This window comes from Brachyhypopomus gauderio, chromosome 1, assembly GCF_052324685.1.
Source record: "Brachyhypopomus gauderio isolate BG-103 chromosome 1, BGAUD_0.2, whole genome shotgun sequence".
Taxonomy (NCBI): Eukaryota; Metazoa; Chordata; class Actinopteri; order Gymnotiformes; family Hypopomidae; genus Brachyhypopomus; species Brachyhypopomus gauderio.
Window position 1 is genome coordinate 40,446,824 of NC_135211.1, and position 21,121 is coordinate 40,467,944.

A 21,121-nucleotide genomic window follows, 5' to 3' on the forward strand; every position below is an offset into this window, starting at 1 on the left:
ACATCTTTTTGCCACAAAGTACTAATACTTACTATATCTTGCTCCAAGTGCATAATAAGATCAAGTCATTGAGTCATGCTTAACTTTTAATTTATATATTAATAGTATAATTCTGGAGTTTAAAATGTTATGTTTATGTTAACATTTTTACAAGCATATGCACAAGTTCTGCTTTACCTGTCACACTACAGCCCCTGACCCCTCCCCTTTGGGCGTGTGTTTATGTTGTCTATGTCTAGTCCTCTGTGGATCTTCATGAGTTTGGTTGTGTCTGAGTGTGTTAATTGGTCTCACCTGTGGCTCGTTTCGTGATCATTATGTGGTTTGTCTATTTAATGTGTGTTCGCGCAGTGTCCGTCGTTGTCTAAAAGCTATGATTCAGTGGATGGGGAGAAGCTAATTCTGTCACTGGCCTACAGCGTCAGAATAATCTCAGCAAAAGGAACTGAATGGTCTTTCACTGTGAGACCGGGGTGGGGGCACATTAAACATCTCATCTCTCCTTCTCCCTCAGATCTGCATCTTCATCGGAGAGACGCTGCTGTTTTTGAATTGGGCGATAAGCTAGAGATATACTACGCGTTCGCGTACGCATCATGGCTGCTTCGCGTATCCTGCATCGGTTTGGCGCGTAGATCTTGCACGTCCTCCAAAAGTTAACGCGGCGTAGCGAACAAGGCTGGAAACATACTTGCTGTTTGCCCATGCGTTTGTGTAGACAACGTTCGAGTACGCGTCGCGTTAACTTTTGTAGGACGTGCAAGACCTACGCGCCAAACCGACGCAGGACACGCGAAGCAGCCATGATGCGTACGCAAACGCGTAGTTAACAGCATGTATATCTCTAGCTTAAGTCTACACGTTTCTGTGTGCGTGTTTGGATGTTTATCGTGTCAATAAACTGAAAGTGACGTCAGTCAAGAGGGATTCTGTGTCTCATCCTTCACCACGACCCCATCGTCACAATAAGCTTACTTTTAGTATAGTTGTAGTACAAAATAAAACCTAAATGTAAACTAGTTGTGTACTCAAAGTTTACTATTCTTACACTTAAAGTATACTTAACAGTGTACTTTCATAAACTAAAAACTAGACTAGAAGTATATAACTAGTAAACTAACAGTATACCTGTAAGTTTACTTTTAGTATAGTTGTAGTACAAAATAAAACCTAAATGTAAACTAGTTGTGTACTCAAAGTTTACTATTCTTACACTTAAAGTATACTTAAAAGTATACTTTTATAAACTAAAAAGTGGGCCAATTTAGTCCCAAGAAGTATTGAATTAGTAAACTTACCAGTATACTATTAGTACATTGATATTAGTATACTTACTACATAAGTATATTTCCCAAGTATACTTTAAGTTTACTTAAAAAATAAACTTTAAGTATACTTTTTTTTGGTAAGGGTGAGCTGATATCAAGTCGACTAGTCTATCATGACGTGCAATGTACAGACCTTTAAGCGAACTACAGCCATTCAGAATGTGGGCCACAGACTCCAACTGCTGGGTGGAGCCATGAAGCAAACAGAAGAGTGAATGGACAGAGTGATACTAGAGTGAGAGGTTATATTTAGTTGGTAGAATCTGTAAGCGTGCTTTCGCACCAAATATCAAAACCTCCTCACCTATTACAGCATTTCTGAAAATTGAGTGTGATAATGAATGATCAGCAGATGCCAGCTTAGGTGTACCCCCCCCCCCCCCCCCCCACACACACACCCACCACACACACACACACACACACACACACACCAGCTTAGCCAGCTCCCCCTGAAGCTTCAGACTGGACCAGTATTGTTGTTCTCTACACGTTGAACTTCCAGCAGTATTTTTCTTGATGTTTTACTCTGCAGCTGGTGGGATGTTTCGTTAACTTTAACACAAGCCTCAACAATCACTGACATATCTTTCACTATTGTTTCTGAAACTTCTACAGATTCCTGCTCTAGTGTCGTCCATTTTAATTCTGTATTTGTTCTCCTACATAAGTCATTTAGATCTGGCCAGTCGGATGAAACACCAAATCCCTGAGCTTGCACATTCAGTTTCCCATCACCTTTTCTTCTAAATCCTAAGAAATTATTTTCACCAGACAAGGCTAGTGGAATTTTACGTCGTCTAAAGTCTAGGAATAGCGAGGCTCTTGCCATTTCCCGCACCAATTTATCATCATTATTCAACATATTAATAAGATGAGCTTGTCGGGTTGCATTGTATAACCAAGAGCAGTTAGGGGCACCCAAGCCTCCATGTTTTCGGCTTTGGAATATAAAGCACCTGGTTGATCGTGTGTTTAGATTAAGCCACTTTCTTACGACCTGCACAATCTTGTTGTCCATTTCTTGGAGAACATGTTGTGGTAGATGAACATTAGCAAATAGTTGCTGAATTTTTGCCACTACAATTTCTCGTATTGCTTCATCACAATTGTGAGTGGACACACATCAATCATCTCTAGTCTAGAACTGAACTGGGTTCTCATTTGTTCCACCTGCTGACTCCACTCTCCTGCTATGTTAAATTTGTGACCCAGATAGCTGTAGGTCTCATGTCTACTATACACTCTAACTGGCTGATCAAGAATTGTAAATGTTGGCGGCTTGTCCATCTTAGATCTGTACCAACGATTTCCTCCACTTTTCCTCTCGTAGAAAACAGCACATTTAATATGCTTTACCTCTAGACCAGACCATCTTAAGAATACATCAGTACATGAAAGCATGTTCTTGATGACAGATTCCTCTCTAGATGCTAGTACAATATCATCAGCATAGCCCTGCACAGGATTAGGAGAGAGCACATGAGATGGTGTATACATACATAGCTGCTTTGTGACAACAACTGTTGTAAAAAGCGCTATATAAATAAAATTTGATTGATTGATTGATACATAGCCACTTAATTCAGTGGTTAATGGCAAGGATAAAATTTACAGCGCTCCAGGGACATCCAGTTTTAATTCCTATTCCCAAATGTATAGGTTTGGTAATAACTTTATTACAAATAACCTGCAGGAAGGACCCAGTATATACATCTTTCACTATTTCCACAAACACTTTAGGAAGATGTATTTCTTCTAGAGTATTAAGCATAATGTCATGTGACAGTGTTCCAAATGCATCTCTAAAATCCAGAAAGACTGTATACAACTTTGAGGATTCATGTTTAAAGTCATCGATGGCAGTCTTTAAGCAAAAGACATGTTCATTTATTCCTTGGCGCTCAATATAGGCTTTTTGTTTACTTGACAATATTTTTGTATCAGTAAGCCAGGGGAGTATTCTACACAGCAGATATTTCATAAAGACTTTGTACACAGTTGGTAAAAGAGAAATATCCCTCCATGTGGAAGGATCTTCTGGTATATTGTCTTTTTTTGGAATCCTATGCACTAGTGCACCTTTCCATGATGTGGGCACTTTTCCATTGTACATACAGGTGTTAAAATTTCTGTCAGAGCTAGGATGGTCTTTTGTCTTGTATCTTTCAGATTTTCATATGTAACTCCATCACCACCACTGGCTTTATTATTCGGTAAACTCATAATCACCTTTTCTATCTCATTAGGTGTAAATTGTGAGGTTGATGGTAGATAGTCTGGCTCATTTACCTTTAATTCATCACTCCAGGGGGGCAGTTCATTTACTGGAGATGATTTAGGACTACATTTTTCCACATAATAATTATATACTTGTTCCACATTGGAAGCACTAGTTGGTAGACTTGGATACATGCTGTTGTTTAAGATAATCTCAATTGCTTTTGTTCTGCGATGTTGCCACAGGTAACTGAGTTTATCTCGTCCTACCTTGCGAGGTGTTCTGTATCTCTGAATCCCATGAGTTAAAGATGGTTGAATAACATCCCGCACATACCGTAGCTGTTTTTCGATCCATTCCGACAGACTCACTAGTGTCGCCTCGCCTGGTACACTTTGCACCAGAGGTAGCGTTCTCAAAATACGGGTCATATACTTTAGCAGCGCTAATCCAAACGGCCATGTGTCTCCATGTGATACTGAAAACACTGCGTTCTTAAAGAAAACTCTGTTCAGAATCGCCACCAGCCGCATCCATCTCTGAGGACTTTTACCGGTAAATATAAACTTTTGTTTCTCGTGTAGCCGCTTCATATCGAGGCTTTTTCTAAAAAGTTTTTCATCTCGCTGGAAATCATTCCATTCATTCTCCTGCTGAGGTCTTTGGTTCCTGGTTCACTTTCATATTGTGATAATAAGTCCACCTCCACAGCTCCATAACATCAGTGTTGATGTTTATGAACTTGGAGAACGTAAAACAAAAATATTGTCGTGGCGGAGAAGAAAGGAGTCTTTCTTCTGAAATTCTGTAACCCTTAAATGGTAAGCACAATAAAAGTCAGAAGTAGTTGCGTAAGATAACAGAGTAAAATGAATTTATTAAGCAAGTATGGATTAATCCAGAGATCTCCGTTACACACACTCAAGAGCGTCTGCAAAAGAGAGCTAATTCCCCTGTCCGAACTCTCATCTCTTATACTTTAGTTTATAAGCACACACGGTGTTCACGAGGTGAACATGAGGTGATGAAAGCAGATGATTGGATGAACATAACGTGAATCACACATGATTGGTCAATTGTGTATTGGCCCCTCCCCACACACCCCATCCACGCTTGGTGATCTCATGATGGTCTGAGAGCCGACGTGGCCACTTCCATGTTGAGACTAGGAGACCAGCTGGTGTCTCCAGTGTGGATAAGAGTGAGGTCACTCTAGGAACATCAGGCACCCAGAGTGGGCCGATGACGTGGCAGAGGAAAACAGTATTCCTCTAAGGCAGGGTTTTTCAAACTATGGGTCGCGAGCCAAAAAAAAAGGGTCGCTAAAAAATAAATGTTTATATATTTAATAAATTATAATATCTATTAATATCTAATATCGCGATATAGATATTACAAACAAGGATATACAAACAAAGGACAGAGGTGATTGCCACAGCAGGGGTTGATTGTATATAGACAGACAGCAGACAATGAATAATCTCCATAGAGACAAAGGGGTGAGATCTGAAAGAAGCATTTTTTCTCTCAATGACAAAATCGCAAAATGTATAAAATATATTATAAGTATTCATTCTAACAATAAAGGAATGCTATAAATAATAAAATAGTACGAATTACAGTACATAGTGCATATTTACTCTCGGAAACGAGAACCAGCATCGCTTGCCTGACATGAGATTGTAAACAACACGACTGCTTGCTCGCTGGACAAGCACACATGCACAGAACAGTGTGGGAATGGTTATTAAGTGAATGGGTGTAACGCAGCTCGCGCTGCGGAGCGAGGGGACGGACACAAATGCTGAGAAGAGCGAGATTTATTAAAGGGCATACCATCATCGGAGTCAGAAAAGCAGTCAGGGGTCATAACAGGAGGGCAGTCCGAATAACAGAGGTATACATGCATGACAAAAACAGGGAATACCGAACAAGGCAGGGAGAAATAGGGAACACGAGTAACAGGCGATCGGAATTAAAACTGGAACACACCACGAACACACCAAGAGACACTCAGACAAGGGACACTCAGGGACTATAAATACATAGAACTTTAAACAAGGAACAGGTGATGGCAATGACACAGGGGCGTGGTAGACAATCGGGAATCACGGAGACAAACGAGCAGAGCGGGATAAACGGGCAAGGAGCACAGACACGAGGGAACCCGGAGTGACAGCTAAGGAAGGGGAGCGCGGCCATACGTGACAATGGGAAAGGTTTATGTAAAGGTGTGGGGAGGGTTTTTAAAGCCTTCATATAGTGTATAAATACTTAACTAAATATACCGTTTCTATTTTCGGTGACTGCGGGTAGTTCTGGAATCTCTAGAATGCGATAAAGCAGGGATTACTGTATTTGTAATGTAATTTATATTTACTATAATAAACCCAACATTTAGTTGCATATTTGTTATTTATACATTTTTTACAACACTTTCGTCTCCTGGTCCCTGAGGCCGTGAACTAAACTGAAACATGAACCGTTCAACCATGTATCAGTTAAAGCTGGTGTGATGATGGGTGGAGGCAGGCACGACGAAGGCTTTGGTGCTGACACATACGTTTATTCAGTGACAAAAACGTGAAGTCCGGCGCAATAGCGCAAGCACACGGAAACATGCAGCTCACTCAAGCACGAACTTTAAAGACGAGCACGAGACATTGCGCGAACGCACATTAAATAGGTGATGAATACATTCCCCAGTGATCACGAGACAAGGCACTGGTGAGACTACGAACACGCTCACTAACGACCCACACCCACGGAACTACAAACATGGACATAATTGCACGTAGACGACATAACGACACGCCCACAAGGAGGGGTCCGGAGCTGTTACCGTGACAGCTGGATTATACTTTCGCGAGTGACTGTACACTGTAAAATGTGTATTTGAGCAGTAGTTCAAGTAATTTTTTGAGTGAGTTTTATTCAGTTTCCTGCTTTAGTGATGGTAGTCTAATTTTGTGGATTGTATCAACTTTAAAATGACACCATGTTATCACAACCTGCGATTCTCATTTCAGTAAAAGGTTGTCAATTAAGTTTCTTTTGTTCGTCTGACATAACGTTAATGTCATGACATCGATGTCATTTCTAGATTTTACCCCCGCCATTTTTTGTACCGTGACTCGAAAAGAAGGTACGTCTAATACAAGACAAAAACTATATTTTTGGATTAATATGTAAAATTAGATGTAAAATGATGCACGCTGACTTTTGTTTACATTGTATTGTTTGCGTTTGCGTGAAAACTTGCTCAACCAAACCAGATATCCAGGGTTGCCAACTTTTCAAGATCGCTTGGAGTGAGATTTGAACCTGGAGGGGGTGGTGAGTGTAAATTGTTGAGTTGTGGGGGTGGCGAACGTAAGTTGTTTTTTTTTTTGGGGGGGGGGGGGGGGGGGGGCGCGAACGTAAGTTGTTACTGAGGAGGTGTAAAATGGACACAAATTAAGTATTATATCGCATTGAGTAGGATCTGCCTCATCTGGCTGTAATTCTGTGTTGACTGTGCCTGGAACGATGTTCATGCCACCTTGTGCATGTTTCTACCCTTCTACGCTACTGGACTGTCCTGTGTATGGTCGCTGGGACGGCTGACCTCTTGGGGGGGGGGGAACTCTTGGGGGACCTCCCCCTGTGTTTCATGTGCAAGGCCAACCTAATTTAGGCCTCGAGTTGTACGGATTGTGCCTGTAAGTGCTGGTTTTATTAAAGTGAAGAATAAAACCTCTGTTCTGTTTGAGAATGGACTTGTCTGCAGCTTCTTTCTCCCACACCACGCCACAACATTGTAGGACTGTTATGCAGTTTGGACATAGTTGTTTAAAATAAAATGATCCAAATGATACATTTTAAGTGCATAGTATGCTTTAATGTTATGTGTAATGTTACATTACGTTTTATTTCTTTCTGCTAACCTAGATTTAACAAACTAAAATAACACATTAAGGTAATTACAAAGCTTACCTTTCCTGAAACTGTACTGTTGGGTTGTGAAGGACTGGTATTTGACTTTTCAGTAACGCTAATAATTGAGTTGGAAAACTGTGAAAAGTTAAGTTGACTTGCCTTAAAATCAATTCGTATTAATGCAAACTGTTCATTTGAAAATACTTAGATTGTTAGGCTTAATTTTAAGTCTAACTTAAAAAAATGTTCATCTAACATGTTAACTTGATTCGAAGAAACTTCATTCATTTGTGTGTTACCAATTGAAGTAATGTTCCAACAATTCACACCTCGCGCGAACATGCGCAAACGGTGGAGGCGTTTATACTTGGCGCGTCACGTTCTCCGAAACGATATGTGGTAGTATAAAGAAACACCCCTCAAAAACAGGGCAAGGAACATTTACCTGATGAATTGTAATGTTGCATTGTGTTCCAGGTTTGAAAAGTGCTGGAATTTAGGCTAAAGTAGGCTACTTGGAAATGCAACTACTTGGTTTCACAACAAATAGCTATCTGACTGAACAGTTCTATTGTATTACATTAACAAATAAGAGCCTCTTGTAATTCCAGCAGTTTCAGGACAAGTGTGTGTGTGTGTGTGTGTGTGTGTGTGTGTAAGTGTGTGTGTGTGTGTCCATGTAAGGTAGGTGTGTGTGTGTGTGTGTGTGTGTCCATGTAATGCAGGCAGAGTTGTATAGTAACGAAGTAGAACTACTTCGCTACTGTACTTAAGTACTAAAATGCTGTATCTGTACTTTACTGGAGTATTATTTTTTCTCCTACTTCCACTTTTACTTCACTACATATTTTCCATCAGTTTAATACTTTTACTCTGATACATTTTTTACGTGCTGTATAGTTACTCGTTACAATTATAAACATGTTAGCTGGCGCTGTCACCATGTCTTATGAGAAAACTGCGCATGCTCCAGTCGCGTCCTGTTTACTCAACACGCTGCAAGGGTCCTTGCGACAAAAATGATGCAATCGCGGTGGCTCCGCCCTTGCGCGTTGGCCACTCGCGAGGTCGTGCACCTCTCGATTTTTGTGCGTGCGAAGTTACAAGGTGGAATTCATGCACTTGTATGGCACTTTGAAGGTAAATTTTCAGTATTTTCCAGCACCTTCAGCTTAATTTACATATTTATACAAATACACATATACTCGAAATTATTCCAAACTATTTGCTTTTATCTCATTAAAAGAGATGGTACCATGTTTGGTAACTGCAGAAGAGCAGCATCAGTGCTGCATAATAAGCTTGTTGGCGTTTTAATGTACATATGTACACAAACTAGAGAGTTTTTCCTTGCCACTGTCGCCTTTGGCTTGCTCACTGGGGGCTAGGACTTGGCACTTGTAAAGCTGCTTTGTGACAACAACTGTTGTAAAAAGCGCTATATAAATAAAATTTGATTGATTGATTGATATATTGGCACCTTTCCCACCTTCAACATCGAGTGATCGTGGCGGTGAGGGTGAGGAAGGAGACCACCCTGGCCCTACCTAGAGACAGTGTTTGCTGGAATGAAAGTAAATTCCTATAGGATGAAGTGCCATCTCTGCCTCCCAAAAGAGGGTGAAATATTGGCCTTCAAAAATTCACCTTCGAACTTGTAGAAACACATCAATGTTAGTTGTAAGACTCTGTGACAGCTTGGAAAGACAGCTGACAAGAGGGAACAGACCCTAACGATGCCGCCATGGGCTAGCAACTCATGGTAGCAGCCACCATGGTACCCATGTGTGTGCAACCAAGTAAGCTACACTGAGGAAGAAAAAAACGATACCCCAAGAGTCAGGGAGAGCTGGGGTGGAAGATGACTCACAGGTGGATAACATGGTTACGGATTGTGGAACGGACATGACTACGAGAAGTGGGTTGAGCATACAGGCAGGCTGGGTGGTAGGGGAAAAGGCGCTGCAGACTTGCGTGTGTGGGTGGCGCAAGGTCACGTCAGTGAGAGGGCTGAGGATTCACTAAGGGAAGAGGAAATGCTTGAGTGAAGGAGTGCAGGGGCCCCGCATTGAACAATACCTTGCACAGAGTTGTTCGAGTCAGTCGGCTGAAGTCCAGCAGCAGGTTATATACCACAGTCCGCAGGATATCAACACCCTTGTTACTATAGAGGCCAATTCAAGCACAGGAGGTGGACAGGAGGATTGCGGTGATGGGCCAGGGGTTAGTGGAAAGCAAAAGGGAAGAGAGAACGGGTTAGGGTACAGATTGAAGGTTAAATGGCCAGGGGCAGGTGATAAAATGTTGTGGAGGAGTGTTAATGATGATTTGAAAGGGATGTTGGAAGGGTTGAAGGGAAAAGCGGAAAGTAAGTTGAACAGGCTAGGTAAAGTTATCTATGATTATGGTGTGGCAAGATTTGGTGTTGTGCAGAAGAAAGGAATGAGTAAGGCTGTTTGTAAATCAAGGAGGCAGGTAGAAATAGGAAAACTTGTTAAGGAGTCAAGGTTATTGAGGAAGCAGTGGAAGCGGGGTGATGAGCAGGAAAGAGAGGGCATTGAGTTACTGCAAGACGAGTTGAAAAGTAAGTTAGGGAAATTGCGGCGAGCAGAAGCTATGAGGAAAAGAAGGAAGAAGAAAGAGCGCGCTAGAGAGGCATTCTTTAAGGATCCGTTTAGATTTGTTAAAACGTTGTTTAGTCAGAAGAAGTCAGGGAGCCTAAAGGTAGGAAAGAAGGAGCTTGAGGGGCACTTTCAGAAGGTGTACTCAAGGGAGGAAAGGACTAGTTAGTTGAAATTGCCAGCAGATATTCCGCCAGTAGGTGACCTACAGTGGAAGATGGATGTTAATCCCCTTAAGTGGAGTGAGGTACAGGATGTAGTGCGGTGTGCAAACGTAGGTTCAGCACCAGGGCCTAATGGAGTTCCATTGCTGGAATGCTGACCAACATGTTACTCTATGACAGAAAAGGCAAATGAGTTGATAAATGAAGATAACACCCCTCCTATCGTCCTTGGGGTCAATTTGTCCCCACTGAATGTTTATCATTCAAAAAAAATAGTAGTTGACTTTTTTCTTTTGCTTCATATTTCATGACAATTTATAATTTGATGGGGACAAGTGATAAAGCATAAAATTGTCATGAAAATATTTTTTCAATGTGCTGAACACATATTGCACGCAGGTCGTCCTCAGGGGTCAATTTGACCCCAAGCTGTTTTAGCTGTTAAAACTTGTCTATCAGTGTGTGTGATCTAACATGCCCACACCTGCAGGTGCAGTTGATAGATCTGAGTTGATATATTTTGTTGATATACTTCCCACAGTAGAACTATTTCATGTTTGACTAGTATCATGTCCACACTGTTTCGCAAATGGGTGGATTTTCATGTTGTTTTCATACTTTCATACTTCATATCTCTATAGAACTAAAGTTTACAGTGGGCATAAAAACCTATTCCATGTTTTCACTAGTATTTGACATGTTCTTATTATCCTTTTTCTGTCTCACAAATGCCCCCCCCCCAAAAAAAACACACTCAAAAAAACAAAAAAAAAACGTCTATTATTTTCTGTTGGTGGCGCTATAGTAAAGGCCCTATCCATCATCACCAAAACAAGACTTGTGGTCATTAATGTTGAGAAGTAAATATGAGAAGATATATATAAAAAATTCAAGATTTAAGATTAAAATTTCAATTCTATTTTAAAGGTTTGACCTGATGGTGACGCTAGAGGACAGGTCAATTCACGGATTTTCAAGGGGTTATTTATGTATTTAACAAATAAACAAAGTGCCTGTACCAAAAAAGTGGTCAACAATGTTCTGTAAATCATTTTCTGGAGGTAAATATCCCTGGGGTCAGATTGACCCCAAGGACGAATCATGTTATTATATTTGAGTACAATAATACTTATATGTATGCTCCTGGTGGTGGGAATGCAGGCATCAGATGTGTAAGAGGGACAGAAATTGTATCCTGACAGTCACAATTGTTAAAATTCAAAAGTTCCCAAAGCAAAGCCTTGAGATTCTGTATGAAATGCTTGGGGTCATTTTTGACCCCACTTATGGAAAACTGGGGTAGTGATACAAAAACTGCAATTTCTTAAAATGTATAAAAACATAAAAAAAAATTCAAATGGCCTCAAGTCACAAACATGTTTTATGAGGAATACCTGGAATATGGAAGTGTAAAAACTTTTCATTTCAGAGATTTTGAAGAAAAACATTCCTCGGGGTCACTTTTGACCCCACCTATGCATCCTAGGGTTAAATCTAGCGACATAGCTAGTTACTCAAATTCGGTCTCGGTCTCATTTAGAATTTGTTTTAATGTGAGGTGAACCTTGAAATTGTTGAGCATTTTCTGAGGTAACGTTAAGTCTAATTTGCTAGGAACGTCGCCGACTATTCTATCGCTAATGATTAATAGTCACATTAAATGATGTACAAATCAATGTGCTTAACAGTTCAGCTTTCTCCACTCATGTCGCATTTTGTAGTTGACGTAATTTCTACATTTTTAGCACTCTGGATCTGGATTTTGGGTGACAGACATTAACCCTTATATGGTCCAAGGGTCTGTGGGACCCATTTTTAAAAAATCAGCTTTAAAAAATTCTACAATTTTTTTTTTTTCAAACTGAGATTCATTGGTCCTTGGCTCATTTTCCGTGAGCAACATAAATCAGAAAATATTTTCAATGACCACCCCCCCGTACCCCCCCCTTCACATTTGTATTACATACAGGGTCCAGGGTCCACTGGGCCCTGGGCTAGTCAAAGTGGGCAATCAACATTGGGTTGGGTAGTTGATAGTCCTCTGTATGACTTTAAAGGATATACAAACAAAGGACAGAGGAGTTTGGCATGCAAAGGTGAGCAACCATCAACACTTTTGATGGTTGTCACATCAGGGGTTGATTGCATATTGTCAGACAGCAGACGAAGAATCTCTATAGAGACAAAGGGGTGAGATCTGAAAGAAGCATCTTTTCTCTCAGCCCTCATTATCCCTCCCTCCTCTCTGGACCTGTGTGTGTGTGTGTGTGTGTGTGTGTGTGTGTTTCATCCAATCATGGGGACATGATGCTATAAATGCTAAAAATGCTAAAAATGCTATAAAAGATGGCAAAGCGATTCTCAATTCAGACTGCCTTACAGCTGATATTGGAAGAGACAGAGGATTTTGATGGTGATTCAGAAGAAGAAATTTCAGGATCACATTTCTGAAATATCAGAGTCTGATAGTGATAATGAAAAGGAGGATGAGCAGCAGCCAGCTCCGTTAGCACCAGCCCGTGAGCAGCTAGCCATAGGACCAGCCTGTCAGCCAGCATGATTTATGATTCATTTCCTTATTGTGTTACATTTTAATAAAAACGTAACTAATAAATAAATGAGAGCAAACTAATTTAACATATGTATTGTTTATTTTACTTGCAATTGGGCTAAATCTGCTGATTATTTTAACAAAAAATGCAATGGGTCCCCCACGCCCAGCTGGACCCCAAGAAGGTAGACCACGCCCGGATCTCATCAGGGTTAATGGGGTTTTTAAAAAATCCGCCTCCATCACGTTCTGCGAGGCTGAATATTGTACCGTCCGCCAATGGGCAGCGTTGAGGGGTGGAGTCTACAGGCCTCCCAGCAGGCCCCGCGGTGAGTTCCCTGTTTCCCTGGATGTGTGTTGTATGTGTTAGTGTTCCCCCTCCCTTTTCCCATTAGAATCAGTGTATTTGGCACTTGTTTATGCTTTTAGCGTGTTGCTTATAAAATAACAGTTCGCTAACATTGGTGTCATGACTCATTCTGGTCCTTCTGACTCGACACCGTTACAATATGTAATGAATATGAATAGACTTAAAACTGCAGCATTTTTTTTTGTCGAAACCTTTCCAGATTAATGGAGAAAATCCTATGCAATTAAAGTTCATGTTGCTGCTGGACCACTTCTCAGTTAAGCTAATGCAGATCTTCACTGAAGAAAGAAAAGGTGAAGGAGACCAGGTATGGTTTGTGTAAAAAATTAAAACACCATTATTGGGATCATTGTGAAGATTTTGTCCATTGCATTTTAACCCTTAGGGAATAAATATGCTTTCTCATATGTTAAATATGTAAATCAAAAAAATAATATGCACCAAGTTTGGCCTACATTTTGTTTACTGTACAGAGCAGGAGCGCAACACAGCCCAGAGCAGGAGCGCAACACAGCTCAGAGCTAGAGCGCAACACAGCCCAGAGCTAGAGCGCAACACAGCCCAGATCAGGAGCGCAACACAGCCCAGATCAGGAGCGCAACACAGCCCAGAGCAGGAGCGCAACACAGTTCAGAGCTAGAGCGCAACACAGCCCAGAGCTAGAGCGCAACACAGCCCAGAGCTAGAGCGCAACACAGCCCAGAGCAGGAGCGCGGCACAGCCCATAGCAGGAGCGCCACAGCCCAGAGCAGGAGCGCCACACAGCCCAGAGCAGGAGCGCCACACAGCCCAGAGCAGGAGCACCACACAGCCCAGAGCAGGAGCGCAACACAGCCCAGAGCAGGAGCGCAACACAGCCCAGAGCAGGAGCATCACAGCCCAGAGCAGGAGCGCAACACAGCCCAGAGCAGGAGCGCAACACAGCCCAGAGCAGGAGCGCAACACAGCCCAGAGCAGGAGCGCAACACAGCCCAGAGCAGGAGCGCAACACAGCCCAGAGCAGGAGCGCTACACAGCCCAGAGCAGGAGCGCTACACAGCCCAGAGCAGGAGCACCACAGCCCAGATCATGAGCACTAGCTCACAGTACAAATCAATCTGGCCATTATGTTGAGGTGAGTGACTCTCCCTGCTGCATCACTACACTGGATCTTCAGGATCTGCCACCTCCTGAATCCCTCTTCACTGTTTATGTGTTTTCCAAGATTAAGTGCTAATTCACAGATATCATTGTCATGATTCAACATAACAGAAGTCTGATCCCTTTTTGAAATGGCTTTGCAGTTTTCATTCTTGGATGAAAACTGATGTCCAGATGTATTAGCTTAACAAAGCTCTGTAGGTTTTCAAAGGGACTCCGATAAAGTGAACGTATCACATTTTTGTCTCTTTGAAAAAGAGCTTTGTTAACCTGCACACTTGTACCCCTAGACATCAATGGTTTTCCAAGGATGAACTTTGAGTAGTAATTTCAATATCAATAAATTTTCTACCTGCAAAGATTCAGAATCTAACCAATGATGATTCAAAGACTTATCATTTATACCAAATCATGGTAAATATTTCAGCTCATAAGAACTATAATATTTGTAATGTTATTGGCACAAAATTAACAGCAGCTACCTCTGGATTTTGTCTGCAACTTTTTAACAGGCAGTCTTCAGCTTTTCACTTCTGAGAGGCCAATAACCAGATCCTGCAGATTTCTTCTCTGCAACATACGGAGAATACAACCCTTTCTTTCACAGGAAGCTACCCAGGTGCTTGTACAGTCTCTCATCATCTCAAAGCTGGACTACTGCAACTGCTTACTTACTTCTCTATGGGTTATCAGACCTCTACAACTGATCCAGAATGCAGCAGCACGACTGGTCTTCAATCTCCCCAAGTTCACATGTCACTCCAGTGCTGCATTCTCTTTACTGCCTTCCAGTAGCTGCACACATCAGATCTAAAAACTCGATGCTTGCTTGCAAAGCCAAAAATGGACCAACCCCTACATGATGGCCATGGTCAAAGCCCCATCCAAACCTTGAGTACTTTGAACCTCAAGTACGGCTTGGCTTAAAACGCCATGCTTAAATGAGAAGGAGTGTATCTTTCATGTCACATCAGTGTTATGTGTTTGTAGTTGTGTTCAGGCTACTGATATTGGTGATAGAGAAAGACACTGAGTACAGTCCGGGGGATTTAAATGATTAAAAGTGATGATAGAGGACATTGAGGTGCTCAACATTGGTATAATATACTTTTTCATTTGTATAAAATAACTTTGCAGTTTGCATTCCACATTTGAGTTTGTCCTGGAAGTCATGATGAATATGGAAATCTGTAAAATTACGGTACTTCTCTGCAGAACGTTTTGTGCTGTCACTTTATTGAAAGTGCTTAATTGTAATAATTCAAGGAAAAGTTGTAAAATAAAGGTATTTCTCTGCAAAACTTTTAGTACTGTCACTTTATTGAAAGTGCTTAATTGTAATAATTCAGGGAAAAGTTGTAAAATAACGATATTTCTCTGCAAAAATATTAGTGCTGTCACTTTATTAAAAGTGCTAAATCATAATAATCCAGGAAAAATCTGTAAAATAACGGTATTTCTCTGCAAAAATATTAGTGCCATCACTTTATTAAAAGTGCTAAATGATAATAATCCAGGAAAAATCTGTAAAATAACGATATTTCTCTGCAGAATGTTTAATGAATTTTTCTGTAAATATATTGTTTTTCCACTTAATTTAAATCAGGGTTTTTTACTTTAAAATTAAAGTTTTTGTTTGGCAGCCGCTGCTGCCAGTCGTTTACCGTTTTTTAACGATTTTTTTTTCAGTGTGATTATTAGGGCTTCTAAGTGGGTTGTAGGTGGGGAGAAGTTGCATGATGGCACCCGGCTCCCACCGATTAGGGCATACATGGATGACATGACTACATTAACGACTACTGTTCCATGTACTTGGCAGCTGTTGGAGAAGCTAGGTGATAATCTTAGGCTGGCTAGGATGAAGGTTAAACCCAGTAAGTCTATGAGTGTTTCAATTGTGAAAGGGAAGTTGACACAAGAAAAGTATGTGATGGAGGGAGAAGTAATACCGTCTATACTGGAGAAATCAGTTAAGAGTCTAGGTAGGTGGTACACCGCAGCACTGAACAACAAAGACCAGGTTGTTGAGTTAAGAAAGAAATTGGGTGAGGCTATTAATAGTATTGATAAGTCCTTGCTGCCAGGTAAATTAAAGTTGTGGTGTTTGCAGTTTGGATTGTTGCCTCGTCTAAGGTGGCCACTGACAGTGTATGATATTCCGATGACTGAAGTTGAGAGGCTAGAAAGGATTGTTAATAAGGCTGTAAGAAAATGGCTTGGGGTTCCACATTGTCTTAGTAGTGTGGCATGGTTTGGGAGAGGAGTGCTAGAACTGCCACTAACAAGCTTAGTTGAGGAGTTTAAATGTGCCAAGGTAGGCCGAGAAATGTGGTTAATAGGGTCTAAAGATGCACTGATCAAAGCAGCGGCACCAGTGACACGTACAGGAAGAAAGTGGAACTCCCAAGAGGCTACTCAGGCAACAAAGAGGGCATTGGAGCATAGAGATGTTGTAGGGCATGTGCAAAATGGGAGGGCAAGACTAGGGTCAGGTGATACATGGAGGGCATTCAGCAAGGCCACATCACCTGAGAGAAGGTGAATGGTGACTGGTTTTATTCGAGAGCAGGAGGAGGAAGTAAGGCGGGCAAAAGCTGCAGGACAGAGTAAGCAGGGTCAGTGGATGAAATGGGAAAGTGTGGAGAAGAGAAGAATCACCTGGCGAGAGTTGTGGGCTGTAACGTTGCATGCGCAACGGAGCGAGGAGACGGACACAATCGCTGAGATGAGCGAGATTTAATAAAGGGAATACCAAACTCAGAGTCGAAAAGGAATGCGGAGGTCAGATCAGAGAGGGAGTCCGAACATGAAACGTAGCGCGACATACTGAAGACCAGAAAACAAAACACGGGCAGAACGCAGAACAAACGAAAGAACCAGAATTACAAACACAGAGCAACAGGGCAGCGAACACAAGCACTTACAGGCAATAGGACCACTGGCATGAACAGAGAACATGAAAGCATAAACCAACAGATAGACAAAATCACGGATGACACGACTGGGGAATGACGGGACAGAAATACATAGAACCGAAACAAGGAACAGGTGATAACAATGACACTGGGGCGTGGCAACAAACAAGGAATAACGGAGACAACGAGCTGGGCGGGATAAACAGGCAGGGAATAACAAAACCACGAGGAACAGAGACGTTGGAGTGACAGCGGGGAGAGGGGGGCGTAGCCCTACGTGACATGGGCATTGGATGCAAGTCATATAAAGTTTCTTGTAGGAGCTACTTATGATGTGCTTCTAACTCCACAAAACCTTGGGCAGTGGTTGGGTGAGGATCCAACTTGTAAGCTATGTGCAGGAAGTGATACATTGAAGCACATCCTGTTGGCATGCAAGGTGAGTTTGTCACAGGGACGTTATACATGGAGGCATAATCAGGTACTCAAATCATTGGCAGGTGCATTTGATAAGAAGCGGTTGGAGGTTAATGGCATGCCAGTTGCTAGTTCCAATAGAGTAATTAGGTTTGTGTGTGAGGGGCAGCATAGCAAGGAGCCAGCAGTTTTCAAAAGTTGGTGGTAAGTGGGCTGATGCAAGAGATTGGAAACTGTTGGTTGATGTAGGCTGTAAATTGCAGGTTCCAGAGTGTATTGTAGTCACAAACTTGAGGCCAGATGTTGTGTTGTATTCTGAAAGTAAGCGGATAGTGTATTTCATAGAGCTAACTGTTCCATTTGAAGGATAGTACTTGAAGAGATAAACTGTTTGGTGTGTGTGATGTTGGGATATGGGTAGGATTGTCACTTGGCTTTTCCGATAGCCGTCGGGTAGCAGGGTTGTTGGTAAATTTTGTGATAGGCTACATTGTGAGCTTGGAGGGGGGTGGGTCTGGGACACCAGACTCCACTGATGAGCCTTCTGGAGGTGTTGGGGGCTCAATTAACCGAAACACCAACGAAGGGAGGTGCCTTCCTGATGACCCCAAGGAAAAGCTTGCTTGGTATTGTTTGTGTCCATGTTACTTTGTTTTGAAGGTCAGTCCAGGTTTGTTTGGTGGTCTGAGTACTTGGTAGTTGAGGCAATGGACCATGAACATAGTGCGCTGTGCTTCTGGATCCTTGTCGAGCCAGTATCAGATTGTAGCTGCTGCTGTGTTCTGTTCAAGCAGCTGGTGTGTGCATAGGGTGTGTGAAATCTATCTTGTCTTCTTAGTAGTGTTGGTAGTTGAGACGATGGGTCATGGGCATAGTAGTAGGTATTATTAGATCATAGTCGTTGGTTGGTTAATACATCCTAGCCAAGCTGTTGCATGACTCCGGATGTTAGGTGCAGGATTTTATCATCTTCCTGTATTATGTTACTTACAAATATAATAATGCACAGAAGACACTCCAGCTTTAGCTGTCAGTAAGCGCTAGTTAGGTTAGATATCTTAGCTATTCTCTTAGCTGGCGATCATAAAGGCAATGTCACGCCGAGTTGTGTTTTTAGCAACAGTATGCCATGTCTCTTTTCATGCTGACTAATCATGTGCTCATTTTTATAGTGTAGTGTTTTTATAGGGTAAGGGCATTTAATGAGGGTAAACGCAGGGCAGTAGGCTCACCCTTAAAATCCGACGGACGGATTTTACGTCAAAATACCAAAATACATTTGGACTCAAAATACATTTAGCAAATTTTCTCAGCTAAATTAACGTCAAACCTACGACGTAACGGGACATAGGTTATCTGTTTTTTGTGTACGAAGTGTTAAGCCCAGTTTTTTAAGTTGCTACTTGTTTGTACATACAGAACACTTGTATTTGTGGTCTTTGACATATTTGATTTGTAATTGGCGGGCGGCATGGTGGTGTGGTGGTTAGCACTGTCGCCTCACAGCAAGGTGGTCTGGGTTCGATTCTCGGTCTGGGCTGCTCTGTGTGGAGTTTGCATGTTCTCCCTGTGCCTGCGTGGGTTTCCTCCGGGTGCTCCGGTTTCCTCCCACAGTCCAAGGACATGCGTGTTAGGTTGATTGTTCACTCTAAATTGCCCGTAGGTGTGAGTGTGTGCGTGTGTGTTGGCCATGCGGTGGACTGGCGACCTGCCCATGGTGTACCCTGCCTTCACCCGGAGATGCTGGGATTGGCTCCAGCCCCCCCGTGACCCCGACTAGCGGGATTAAGCGGTTCAGATAATGGATGGATGGATGGATGGATTTGTAATTGATATATAAAAACAATTGATAATCAAACTTTGACAGCTTTCTTTAATTAATTCAAAACACAATACTTGTACTTTTTACTTTCAGTACTTGAGTAATAAATTTTAGAATAAACTACTTGCAATACCTCTGTACTTCTACTTAAGTAAAGTTTTTAAAGAACACTTCAACTTCTACTCAAGTCAATTTTTTGAGTATGTGTCTATAATACTTTATACAACACTGAAGGTAGGTGTGTGTGTGTGTGTGTGTGGAGTCATAATGACACAATCACACTAACACACACAACCATGGAGACTCATGTGTACAATCACGTGTGTGTGTGTGGTCGTCCTCTTCTCTGTATATGAGACTGATCAGGTCAGATCAACTTCAGTGTCTCCACTGAAGTGGTCAGATACTGTAAGACAGAATAGGACAGAATCAGACATGAACATACACTCATTACACTCTATAAACAAACTCAAACAGTGTAAACACTCACTATAGGGTCTCCAGTGTACAGTGTGGATCCTCCAGTAGAGCAGAGAGCTGCTTCACTCCTGAGTCTCCTGGTTCATTGTTGTACAGATTCAGCTCTCTCAGGTGTGATGAGGGGTTTGACCTCAGAGCTGAACACAGAGCAGCACAGCCTTCCTCTCTAATACTGCAGCCAGACAGACTGTAGAGAGAAGGAGAAAAACTCCTCACACTTACACATCAACACACACATGAACACAAACACAGACTCTGTGTGTGTATTCAGGAGAGACATGCAGTGATGTGTGTGTGCGTCCGTGTATGTGTGTGTGTGTGTGTGTATATATAAGGAGTCAGTAAGTCAGTAACTCACTCTAGTTTCTCCAGTGTACAGTGTGGATCCTCCAGTAGAGCAGAGAGCTGCTTCACTCCTGAGTCTCCTGGTTTATTGTAGTCCAGATTCAGCTCTCTCAGGTGTGATGAGGGGTTTGACCTCAGAGCTGAACACAGAGCAGCACAGCCTTCCTCTGTAATACTGCAGCCAGACAGACTGTAGAGAGAAGGAGAATAACTCCTCACACTTACACGCCAACACAAACACAGACACTGTGTGTGTATTCAGGACAGACATGCAGTGATGTGTGTGTGTGCGTATATGGGTCTCACAAAGCTAGAGCCTCATATTATTCGACACTAATTGAAAACAACAAAAATAACCCTAGATATCTCTTTGCGACTGTATCAAAACTAACATGAAATATGAAAGACACTAGTTCTAATACGGCACTTACACACACCAGTGATTAATTTTTAAACTTTTTTAGTAATAAAATAGATATTATCCGACTACAGAGTCATAATACATCACAGCCTAACCTCCAATCCAACCCCAGTAGTACAGGTATTAGTAACTACGCATCCGAAAATATTACTGAGCTAAATGGCTTCGATCCTATATTGCAAAAAGAGCTCACAACACTAATTCATTCGTCTAAGCCTACATCGTGTATATTCGACCCAGTTCCAACCCGTCTATTCAAAGACCTACTCCCAGCTATTGGGTATGTGCCCAAACAATTAAAATGCGCCGTAATTAGACCCTTGATTAAAAAACAGAATCTCGATCCGCAGATTCTAGCCAACTATAGACCAATTTCTAATCTCCCATTTATCTCTAAAATTCTAGAAAAAG

The 21,121-nt window shown here is 41.8% G+C and overlaps 1 long non-coding RNA gene across 1 annotated transcript; it reads right to left on the reverse strand.

Annotated features, from left to right (window-relative positions):
* Positions 1-19,734: 19,734 nt before the first annotated feature.
* Positions 19,735-20,473, reverse strand: LOC143520713 (uncharacterized). Its single transcript, XR_013132572.1, has 3 exons — positions 20,303-20,473; positions 19,955-20,131; positions 19,735-19,870 (listed from the first exon to the last, which is right to left on the reverse strand). It is a non-coding gene; the product is annotated as an uncharacterized LOC143520713 (long non-coding RNA).
* Between the last annotated feature and the right edge of the window lie 648 nt (positions 20,474-21,121).